This window comes from Liolophura sinensis, unplaced genomic scaffold (assembly GCF_032854445.1).
Source record: "Liolophura sinensis isolate JHLJ2023 unplaced genomic scaffold, CUHK_Ljap_v2 scaffold_114, whole genome shotgun sequence".
Classification (NCBI taxonomy): Eukaryota; Metazoa; Mollusca; class Polyplacophora; order Chitonida; family Chitonidae; genus Liolophura; species Liolophura sinensis.
In genome coordinates, this window is record NW_027018053.1 from 55,281 (window position 1) to 67,103 (window position 11,823).

Consider the following 11,823-nt stretch of genomic DNA (forward strand, 5'->3'; position numbering starts at 1 on the left):
GTTCTTGCCAGGATTTGAACCAGCACCTGGCGTGTCTTAGGCATGCGCTTGAACCACTCGGCTACGAACCATTCCTGGCCCGCTAAATCCATCCATAAAAGCTGAAAACGGCTTTAAGTTTGCCGTTACTAAGGTGTACATATATAAATAACTTGTGAGTAAATTGAACTCAGTTGAACAAAATTGGTATAATCAAACGATATTATCAGATATTAGCTGGCTCTTCGACAAAATGAAAGTTTGCAGAAAATATTATTAACCTCTTTCGTTTACTGTCAATAACTTTTCTAGTAAGGAACATTTCTGAGCAAATATTACCGTTGCGGTCTTTTGTACAGATCATGCTTACATCCGTTCCACACTGGTCACTCAACACACATACACTCACCCACGTGCCAACCCAAACCAATCGACACCCTCCAAAGACCATCCATCACATACCATAAAATTATTGTTATTGTGTACACAGTTATAGTCGAGCTTACAGTGACGCATTTTACGCACAAGTAGGTCACTCATTAGAACGTAAAAATAGTTGTGTGTATACATGCAAGTCACTTTTATTTTCACTTTGAGATGCAAAGAATCAATCATATCCAAAGTGGAACTGAAGGTATATGTGTCAGACACTAATTTAAACTGTCTAAGCTTTTGTGAGACTTTCCTCTCCGGTCGTACATGGGAAGGTCTGCCAGAAATTTGCGGGATGACTGAGGGTTTTCGCTAGTATACATATGTCTGTTTCGACGCTTAGATCCAACGGACTCTGCTTGCTTTCCTAACACCATAAATCTGGCCGCCGTCATATAAGTGAAACCTTCTTGAGTACGGCGTAAAACACCAATGGAAATAAGAAGTGAATACATTTTCGTGGGACTTGTTAACACGTAAACAGAAACACACAGGAACAATTTACTCTTATTCAGAATATGGGCCCGTGATCCCAGAAAGCGATATTTGGTTTGATTCGGACTTGTATGTATGTTTGGGGTTTAACGTCGTACTTAACAATGTTTCAGTCATATGACGACGAGGAGTCATTAGGTGTGCGTACATATATTGTTTTCCTGTGGCAGGGCGAGTCCATGCCGTCAAAGTGGTGCCACTACTGAAGTATCATACTGCAGACACCAGACACGACATCCAACCCAGTCAAATTATGGGGGCACAGGGCTAACCAGCCCTGTTTCCTTACTCTAACCTCTCAATGCTGAGGTAACCTCTCAGTGCTACCCCAAACGAGGTAGCAGTAAGTATCATTTTTAGTCTTTGGTATGACCCATACCAGAGTTTGATCCCGGGACTCCCGACTTCGAGGCGGACGCTCTAACCATTAGGCCACCGAAGCGGTTTAATTCGGACTTAAAGGTTTCCTAAAAATCTCTGTCCTATAATGAGGAAAACTGATATTGTGACGGAATTGTCCTAGAAAAAATCGTGTAGATGTTTTCCGTACTTGTGGGAGTCCAAAAGTCGTTTAATATTTATCTTAAAGTCAAAAATAGTTTTATGGTACCTGCCCAACAGATCTTATTTTTTAATTGTAGCAAACTGTAGTTATATAACGTTATTATCGTCGGTAATTCGCCTTGTTACGTAGCTGGTTTTGTGGCCTATACATTAAAATTGATCATGGATCATGAATGAAAAACAAAAACCAAAAAAAGTTCTAAAAATGTTTTAATCGCATATGCTGCTTAAGGTCACATATCACCAATGCTCGGCGTTCAGTATGTTCAATGTTTCACAAGCAACTCAGCAGTGTGAAATTAATGGATTGCCCACTTCAAGTATCTTCAGGTACAACCCAAGTCTGTTATTTATATATCTGATCGGTGTTTACGCTGATTCCACGTATATGACATCGGCCAGCATCATGGTGGAAGGAAACTGGGACGACTTCAGGGGAACTCACAACGATCCGCAGGTTGCTGAAGACCTTCCCGCATATGGCCAGAGAGGTAGCCAACATGAGGTAGACTTGAACTCACAGCCATCACAGTATTGGTGAGAGGATCCTGGGTCATTGCACCACGCTGACACGCTAACCACCTCGGCCACGGAGCATGATACTTCAGTGATGGCAGCACTTTGGCTGCATGGACACGTCGTGCCACCAGGATACAAACTACATGTACATACACACTTAATGAGTCCTCGACGTCATATGATTGAAAAATTGCTAAGTATGGCATAAAAACGCAACCATACGTACATACATACATACACACATACATACACACATACAAGAATTTATATGCTATGTGATATATCAGTTCTGTTTTTCAAAACACTGATCACAGCATGGACGACAACAACAACAAAAGGCCCACAGCTAAAACATGCCATTATCGGTAACAACATAGCAATAGCCACATCATGAACAATGGCCACACCACGAACAATTGCCACACCATGAACAATGGGATCAACAAAAAAGTGGTTACATCAAGAACAACACCAGCAAAAACGTTCGGATCTAACAATGGTCACAACAAGAACACCTTCACAAACCAAAACAGAGCAACTAGTTGCGGAGTTTGATAACTCTTATCGAGGGGCACAGTTGCGGACGTTACCCAAGGAAACAGCCCCAAATGTGTCGAATTGAAGGTAAGGAGCATTTACCGCTGTTCACACGAGCATTAAATCTTCTCTAGCATAAACCGACGTCAACAGTGTGATCGCTGCAATGAACTCTCCGAACCAAAAAGGGTCCATGGCAATGACGACTGTTCACGAAATATAATTACAGTTTCCGAGCCTGTGTAATAGCAGTTGGTGAGTTATCAAGATAGCGAACGGAGTAAGGTACAGTTCAGAACCTGACCATGTCCTTTTGTGTCAATTCGTGTTATTACCATGAACTATTTTGTTAGGCCAACAGAAGAACAGCGGCCATCTTCACAAAAATGACCTCCTTGTAAGATATCGCATATATAAGACAACGGTACGTTAATAGTGACGTACAAAATATCCTACGACAAATGTACAATAAATACATTTGTGGGAACATGCGGGTGACATCGATGTTTCCGAGAGAAGATTAAATGCGCGAGTGAATAACAGTAAATGTTCCGTCAACTTGACACATTTGGGAGTGTTTCCTTCCCTTAGTCTCACAACTGTCGCTACAGGGCAACAATTATTTTTGCACTGTTAGCTTTTAGTGATTAAAATTGACACAAAGCTTTTTAGAGGCATGAGTAGTATATTATCAGAACAGCAGCAAAAATTAAGACTAATATGATTTCCTTAAAAATATCGACTTTCAATTCCAGACAATTTACTTTGAACGGCAACAACAACAACAACAGCAAGTGCAACAGCAGTTCTTTTTTGCCTGTTTTCCTGCAACGATTTGGTTTATGGTGAAATTGAGAAACACTTGGTAGACAGTTTTCTGACCGACAGAATAGTCCTCCAGATGGTGCTGTTCTCTGGATTTTTCGACAGTTCTGAAAACATACGAAAACGGCAGGCTAGGGTCAGTCAATTGGTAGCTGACGTACCCCGTGCACGAGTCTATTTTGTAATGGCTCAGGAATTTGTGTTCTATGAAATGTTCTAGTTTTTCTGTGTTGGACGATTCCATTCGTGCAATAAAGGTGTATCCCTGTCCGAATTTGTTCAAGTGCTGAGGGCTGCCTAAGCAGGAGAACTGACCGTTGACCATGATGGCCAGTAGCGTACAAAGGGCGTCACATTGTTCCATGCTGAAACGAAACACAAACACGTAAGATTATAATAAAATATCGATCGATATGCATGTTGCTTTAAATGAGTTAACTCCCTTTGATTTAAACATTCAAACGCCTAAATATCAAATCAGTATGATTTTTATGTTTACAACTAGATACTATTCGTGAGTAACCTTTGCTTTGTAAAAAATACATCAAATCCTTGTGACTTACTGACAATACTGACGACAGTTCCATTCTCTATAGTTTACATTTATTTATTTATTTTATGGGTGTTTTACGCCGTACTCAAGAATATTTCACATATACGACGGCGGCCAGCATTATTGTGGGTGAAAACCGGGCAGAGCCCGGGGGAAACCCACGACTATCCGCAGATTGCTGACAGACCTTCTCACGTACGCCCGGAGAGGAGCCAGCAGGAGCTGGACTTGAACACACATCGACTATAGTTTACAGGAGGTACACTTACTCAAGATCCTGGGTAAAATGTTAATATCTATACTCAATTTCCTTGTTCAAGTGTTGATATCGATACTCAAGACCCTTTGTCAAATGTTACGATCGATATTCAAGATCGTAGTCCAAATATCGATATTAAAGCTCCTGGGTCAATTGTTAATATCGTTACTGAAGATCCTCTGTGGGATATCGATAATCATGCTTCCATGCCGTGTCAGTTAAGTTGTACAAAAGATGAAATATCAGTACTCCAAAGATTTCTCTTATGTCAAAGCACAATGAATATAGCTGAACTAAGATATGTCTGAAATGACTGCCCTGACCTGTGTGACGTCAGAATGAGAGTGCGCCCGGATCCACCCCTGTGGTCGGCTCGTCCAGGAATATCACGGGCGAATCCCCTATCAGAGCTACTGCCGTGCTCAGTTTACCCTTTGTCCCACCGCTGGAAAAATAACGATCTAGAATTTGAGGTCATCACGTTGTTTCCTCCTCAACAATCTCCTCTGGCAACTTAGTCTCGCATAACATACCACTATCTCGCGTTACCTGGGATTCACCACAAAGTCCTGTAACGGAAAAGTGAAAAACTTCCGCATACAATAACAGCATGCACGCTCCACAGCATGCAGCTAACGTAAAAGTTTGCGAGAGCCCAAGTCTTCTCTCTCAGAAACCTCGCGAGACTTCAGAACGCCTGAACACCAGGTAACACAAGATAGACAAGATTTTACGAGACTACTAACTATCCCATCATAGGTAAGTTTGAGAGACAAGTGTGGTTTCAACGTATGAAGTCCGAAAATAATGAAAAAAACATTTCGGAGAACATAATTGGATTAATACAAATCAGTACCAGTAAAATATCTGTTTAACCAATACTACAATCTTTCTGATTGGGTCACAGAAAAGGTTTGACCGACGTCTAACAGAATTGGACAACTTGGGTAATATTTCAGGGTAAAAATTAATGAGATACAGACACTTTGGATAGTAACAATGTTTGGTACCGGTAGTGAAAATATGCATGAAACCAAGACAAAAATGGGACTGTTCTGAAAGGCCGTTAAAAATTTAGAACTTAATCAGAACTTAGAACTTAGAAATTAATAGAAATTTTGGGACGAAATGGTGAAACGTGTGTGTTCAAAAGTCAATAGGTCATTGTTTATATCAGATATGCATATATCTTCGGTTGTCTGCGGATATCTCCGGATGTCTGGCAATTATCACGTCATTTGTTTACTTGACAAATGGTACATTCATCTTGGATTTGATCTTGAAATAGTCGTGCTAAAACATTCATGAAATGGATTATTCAAAAGAGAACATCATGGTTATGTGGAAAGTAAAGAAAATTACGGCTAAAACTTTTTAAATTATATTTTCGGGTAATAGCTCAAGTCTCAAAATTATCTGCCAGTTTTCCTCCCACCATAATACTGGTCACCGTTGTATAAGCGAAATATTCTCGAACACGGCGTTAAATACGAATAAAAGAAATCAGTACATCAAGGTTATCCCCATCTTTTAATCATTTTTTCAGTCAGTGTATGGAAATTTTCAGAAATTTCTTAAACGGTACAATATACCAACTTTCTTTTTTATCGATTTATTTATTTGCTGGCTTGATTGGTGTTTTACGCCGTACTCAAGGCTGTTTTACTTACTCGATGGATGCCACCATTATGGTGGGAGGATATCGGACACAGCCGCAGGGAAACCCACGACCATCCGTAGGTTCCTTACAGGACACAGCCTAAACTTTATATTAAGAATTACAAGTCATACGTTTCATGTATCTTTAAACGCGGGAAAGGTGTTTCCGATATAAAAAAGTCAAAACAGGTTACAGTACAAACCTGTAGAATTGTGTTTCAGTGTCTTCATCAGCTGAATGACAATGTCCGGTATCTTTTCCGGACTCCCGAGGAGACGGCCGGACATTGTCAGCGTCTCTCGGCCCGTCCTCTGATCAGTCAATGCATTAAACTGAGGGCAGTAACCCACACTTTGCTGCACCTGTAAGAACGACATAAATGGCGTGTAATTTGCTACGAATTTACTATCTGTGATTACAAGTATTTGGCAGTCATCACATTCTCGTCGCTGCTGTGGTTTTCCTTTCTATGCTGTAAGTCTTTTATTTTTGTATTAACCTCATGAGAAACCGAGGATACCCTTAAACCATATATGCGAATCACTTTTAGCAAACTAACTGAGCTAAATTAGATATGTTGGTGAACTTAAGAAAACCGTTTTACTGTGTACTCTAAACTCAAATCACCTTTTGCATACGTTTTCTTCCCCGGTCAACATTATGAACGTGCTCGTCTTCCCGCCTCCGTTAAAACCGAAGAGGCCAAAACACTCGTTCTGTGGTACACCCAAGCATAATTTCTTCACCGCCAACTGGTCACCGTAAAACTTGCTGAGGTTATGAAAGATCAGACTGTCTGTTTGGTGTTTTGGATGTGAAGGGTTAATCTGTGTCCGCTCCACAGCCACGTCCTCTTCTCCAGGTTCCCATCTAATATCTGGTGGATATTCCGGAAGTGTCCGAAACAAGTCGAAACATTTCCGGATAATTGCGCACTCTATGAGCAGGACAATGATGAAATAGAGGACAACTTGTGATCCCATCTACACGGCATATCTCCCCACTGTAGGTTGAGATATGGAAAAATAATCCTTCCGACCTGTCAAAGAAAAACCGAGGAAACACAGCGCGAAATTTATTTTTTAATCAATTGGCCATATTACAGAGAGGTCTGGGTTAGCCAATCCGAATTGCTACAGAAATAGTTAATGTACAATTACCAGCAATCTTGACGATCCACTCCTAGCAACAATTGACCAAAATCAACAATTTTTGAGTGACTGGTGTCTAAAGTTCGGATCGTGGATCATCTACTACACGTAGATAGCAAGAATTTCATAATACAGCGGCAACTTCTTGCTTGGATCCAAAAGGATTTATTTAACGCCGCATAGCTTTACATAGAAAATGGGCACCTGCAAAGAAAGTTGAACTTACTGGTGGAAGGCAAGGAACCACAAACGAACTTTATGTCAGATTATAAGGAGAGCCCCTCCCCTAGCTCCCCCTTGTCTTAAGGCAAGGGGGACGACAAAAAACTTCATGAAAAACTGTAAAGATTTCGTCAAGAGTATTATCGTTTTTAGGGATTACACTTTCTGGTCATTGCACAGATACTTGTGCTGAAAACTGGCTGTGTGTTTCAAACTAGCGACCTCAGAGTCAGGTATCAAATCGGTGAATATTCAGACAGATACAGATGAGATTTAAAAAGTGAACTGAGTAAGAGTATGATTGTTATTAGTCATCTTTTCCTGTTTGATATATTCAAGCAAGGGAGCTATGTCATTTCTGATCATCAGAAAGATAATTAATGTTTGCCGTAAAGTCTACCGGTCAACGACCTTTAATCTTTGTGGGAGGCCTCTTGGCCTTGTGGTCTAGGCGGTTGACTTGTATGGCTGGCGATTTGGTGCCTGCCCCTAAGGACGCTGATTCAAAACCCGCAGAGGTCTCAGACAATTTTCAGCACTAGAATCTGTGCTATATTCAGAAATTGTAATCCCTAATAACGATAATACGCTTGCTTAATCTACTTTCTAAACGACTTCTATACCTGTTTGAAGGATTTCGCCGCCAATCGTTTATTGCCAATAAAACTAAATGAAATAAATTATTTAGGTTTTAGACAAGCTCGATGGATAACATTCAGTCACATCCAAGACAATTTTGTTCGTGAGGCGTCGATGTGAAAGAAATTTTAGTCAACTTGTCACCTTTGACACAGGATCTTACCTACGAGAAAGTTAACCGTGACGAGTCCAACAATGCACCTGGTGAAGTACGGAAGAGAAACCTAAGGGCTTAGGTATAAGGCAAGACGGCCCAGCCAAAGACTAGGAGGATCGCAAACATGTAGCTGAGCATATTTCCTGAGAACACGTCGCCCTGCATAGCTATAAACACTACTATGATGCCTGCACAAGGCAAGAGGAACATGGTGTAGTCCCAGATCCGGTGCGTTAGCCTTAATGTGATTGATCCAAGCCCGCCTACTATTTGGATCTGTTTGGCATGGCTTACTCCCTTCTAGATGAGGAAAATGACATAGCAGCACCATTCCAAACATCACGAATAAACCCACTTTAAGACCGGCGGCTAAGAATGATCTAGAAGGAACGTGTTTTACGTCTGGGAGAGGATGGTTAACGATGGTCAAGTTGGTTTCGGCATTGACGTAGTATTTCAGGAGAGTATCCGCCATAAGGGTGAATACGATAGCCTGGGTATGATAGCCCTGACCGTTGAGCTAGCCCGTCAGTTACAAGAGCGCCCATTCCTGTCTAATTCCTCCGTCTTTAAACGCCACACCAATCAAGTAGCGCTTGATATACGCCGGTATGCCTAGCTCTAGTCCCTCGTCATAAAAACTCTCCATGTGCTTCACATTCTTCGGTCGTGATGCTGTTCCGGCCAGTTGGGACAAGAACAAGACGTCTATTGTGACAGTGGGGTTTCTCCAGGTGTGCATCATCTTCTTAGTGAGAGCCACACGAAACTGCAGTGCCAAAAGAGATAAACCCGTGTTCTTCCTCTTATCCTGGTTCATGGCTTGTAAGGAAAAGAGCATAACGCATGGTGTATTTATTTGTTATATGTTTATATATTTATTTATTGATTTATTTATTTATTTCTTCATTTATGTATTTATTTGTTTGGTGTTTTACGCCGTAATCAAGACTATTTCACTTACATACATGCACAGGTTCTTTGTTTTATCTTGGTTCATGTTATATCCTGTCAGGAAAATAATGAACAATATGGTATATCTGTTTGATTCTTGTTGATTTATTTATTATTTTTTTTGATTGGTGTTTTACGCCGTACTCAAGAATATTTCCCTTATACGACGGCGGCCACCATTTTGGTGGGAGGAAACCGGGTAGAGTTCGAGGGAAACCCACAACCATCCGCATGTTGCTGGCAGATCTTCCCACGTACGGACGAGAGGAAGCCGATTCTCGCTGAACACGAAACGCCAAGATTACATCACTCCTGCCCCCTTCTCTTTCTTTGTCCGGTTTCTTCCTATCACAATACTGGCTGCCGTCGTATAAGTGAAATATTCATGAGTATATTCATAAGTCAAATAAATGAACAGATCATTGGTCAATGATCCTAAATGATATCACACAATCTCCAACAACCAAGTAGACCATACAACCTAAAACTATGTTTAACACTGGGTTAAAAATGCGATGAGGCGACTTCCTTTCAATGATAAGTAAATCTCCTAATGCTAAGACCTTTCTTTACGACTGAGGTAAGAATTACCTTACCTAGAAACTCCTTCGATTGGTTGGAAATACCATTATGCAATACAGTAGTGGATCGCAGCAAAGACAATCCATTGGCGTGCACCTTTAACCCAGCTGAAGGATCGTCTTCGCCCACCCTAAAATAAAGTCTTCAAAATTCAGTGCATTTTCTGTTTTGCTTCCTTTTTGTGGACGAGGTCATTGCTTTCACTTTGCTTCGACATTTTCCGCTTTGAGCAGCTTTTTTCCAGTCCAATGTTCACATGGGAACATTTCAGGTTCACTTCAGCATAGCTTGTATGTCCAGTCCTCACAAACATGTATGTACACACTGGACCATTCGTGTAACTTGCTCAACAGGTCACCACCATTAACATGAACTAAAACTCATGGATGATTGAAGACCTATTTCTTCTGGCATATGTGTGGAAGTCACTCGCCCGATGTCACCACTCCTTCTCGCGACGATGTTACCTTTTTATTTCTTTCTCTAAAGCCATTTGTGATGTCACGGAGTGAGTTCTAGAATCCTTAAGTTTTCTGTCAAACTTTCATTTCCGGTGACTGAACTGTGCACCCTTGTTGAACCCTTGTTGATGTTTGCTGGGTAATAATTAGGCTCGCAAGCTCCTTCGCACATCTGCAAATTGAATAACCTATAACTACAACTTTTAGCACAAACCAAGTAAAATGTAATAAGCCATTTCACAAAATGTATAAGTCCAGTTACGCCAGTTCATTCTGTATAAACGCTCATGATCGCGGTATAAAGGTATTTATTTAGTACAGGTGTCTTCAGTATATATTTCCGGCCCCGATGGCTCAGTTGGTTGGTTAATAGAGGAAGTTGTAGCTTCCTGACTTGGCGTTCACCATTAATTTAATCGAAGGGAGGATTGCCCACGGCCACTGGCCACTAGGGGTCCTTCTCAAGAAAACAGATTACTAGCTGTAACGCATACCTCTTTATTCTGATACAAACATTGAAGATCCAAGAGGATTTGTGATATCTCACAAATTCACTGGTACAAATACCTGGTAAAAAACACTGGTAAAAATTATATTTATTTATTTAATTGATTGGTGTTTTACGCCGTACTTAAGAATATTTCACTAATACGACGGTGGCCAGCATTATGATGGGTGGAAACCGGGCAGAGCCTGGGGGAAACCCACGACCATCCGCAGGTTGGAGACCTTCCCACGCAAATACCTTAATATATAACGTGTTCTGATGCATTAAGCTTAGTATTCAGCGTAGTGGGAGAGGGCACAAGTCTCACTAATCTTATTCCCCGTATCAAACTACAGTATTTTAGACATAAAATGTCCAACCATCCACTTATTTAACACTCAATACAGTGGTGTTCACTACGGGGTGTACTAATTATTATGTAGTAAAGTGTTTACCGTTTAAGATGCTGTGTGTTATCTGCCAATGCGTGAACGTGAAAATATAAATTTGGCTTTTTCCAAGCCCTGAAAATGGAATGATGCACGCCACCATCTGCAAATGCTTTGAAAGCTTCTCTATTTATACACAACAGGCTAGTGACCATGTGACCAAGGTTAAATAATCACATCTAAGCTTTTCCGATCCGCCAGATTTGGAGAACCAATCGCTCTGAAAAAATGCAAGAAACCATACCAATGGAAATATAGTTAACAGGAACTTTTGTGCTTACTCGAGAGCGTTTCTCTTGAAATTAAAAGAGTACCAGCTATTTCCACCGAAAAAGAAAAACTGACAAAAAGCTCTCCAGGAATCAAACAACCAGGGATATGGATATGTTTTAATATCACAACAGTGTCAAGGGCAGATCGTAATAAAAATTATTTCGATCAGTATGACCAAGCAGTTAAATTCACATTACAAATATTATCTGAATAACATTACTCCTAAAGCAGTAAAATTCCATTAAAACTGCACATAAAATAGTCCGCTAGACTTTCCTTGATAATTAACAATTATCCTTAATAAAGTGAAACGTTATGGTCAGTTATTCAACTGAACATTTGACAACACATCACAACATGCTAAACGTGACAGGAGGGAATATTTATTATATGTATTATATGTACGTGTTTATTTATATGTACGTAGTAGTCTATAAACCAGCCTGCATATCAGAAGGCTTCACGCAGACTTACATCACGGGTCGACTGAAGGGATTCACAAGGCTTCGTGCAGCCTCACACCACGGGGCGATTCAAGGACTGCATGTATTTGTACAGTTGATCCAACGGGGGTAATCTTTCACGTGGTCTCGCAAAGCAGGTTACCTGAACAATGATTGACTAA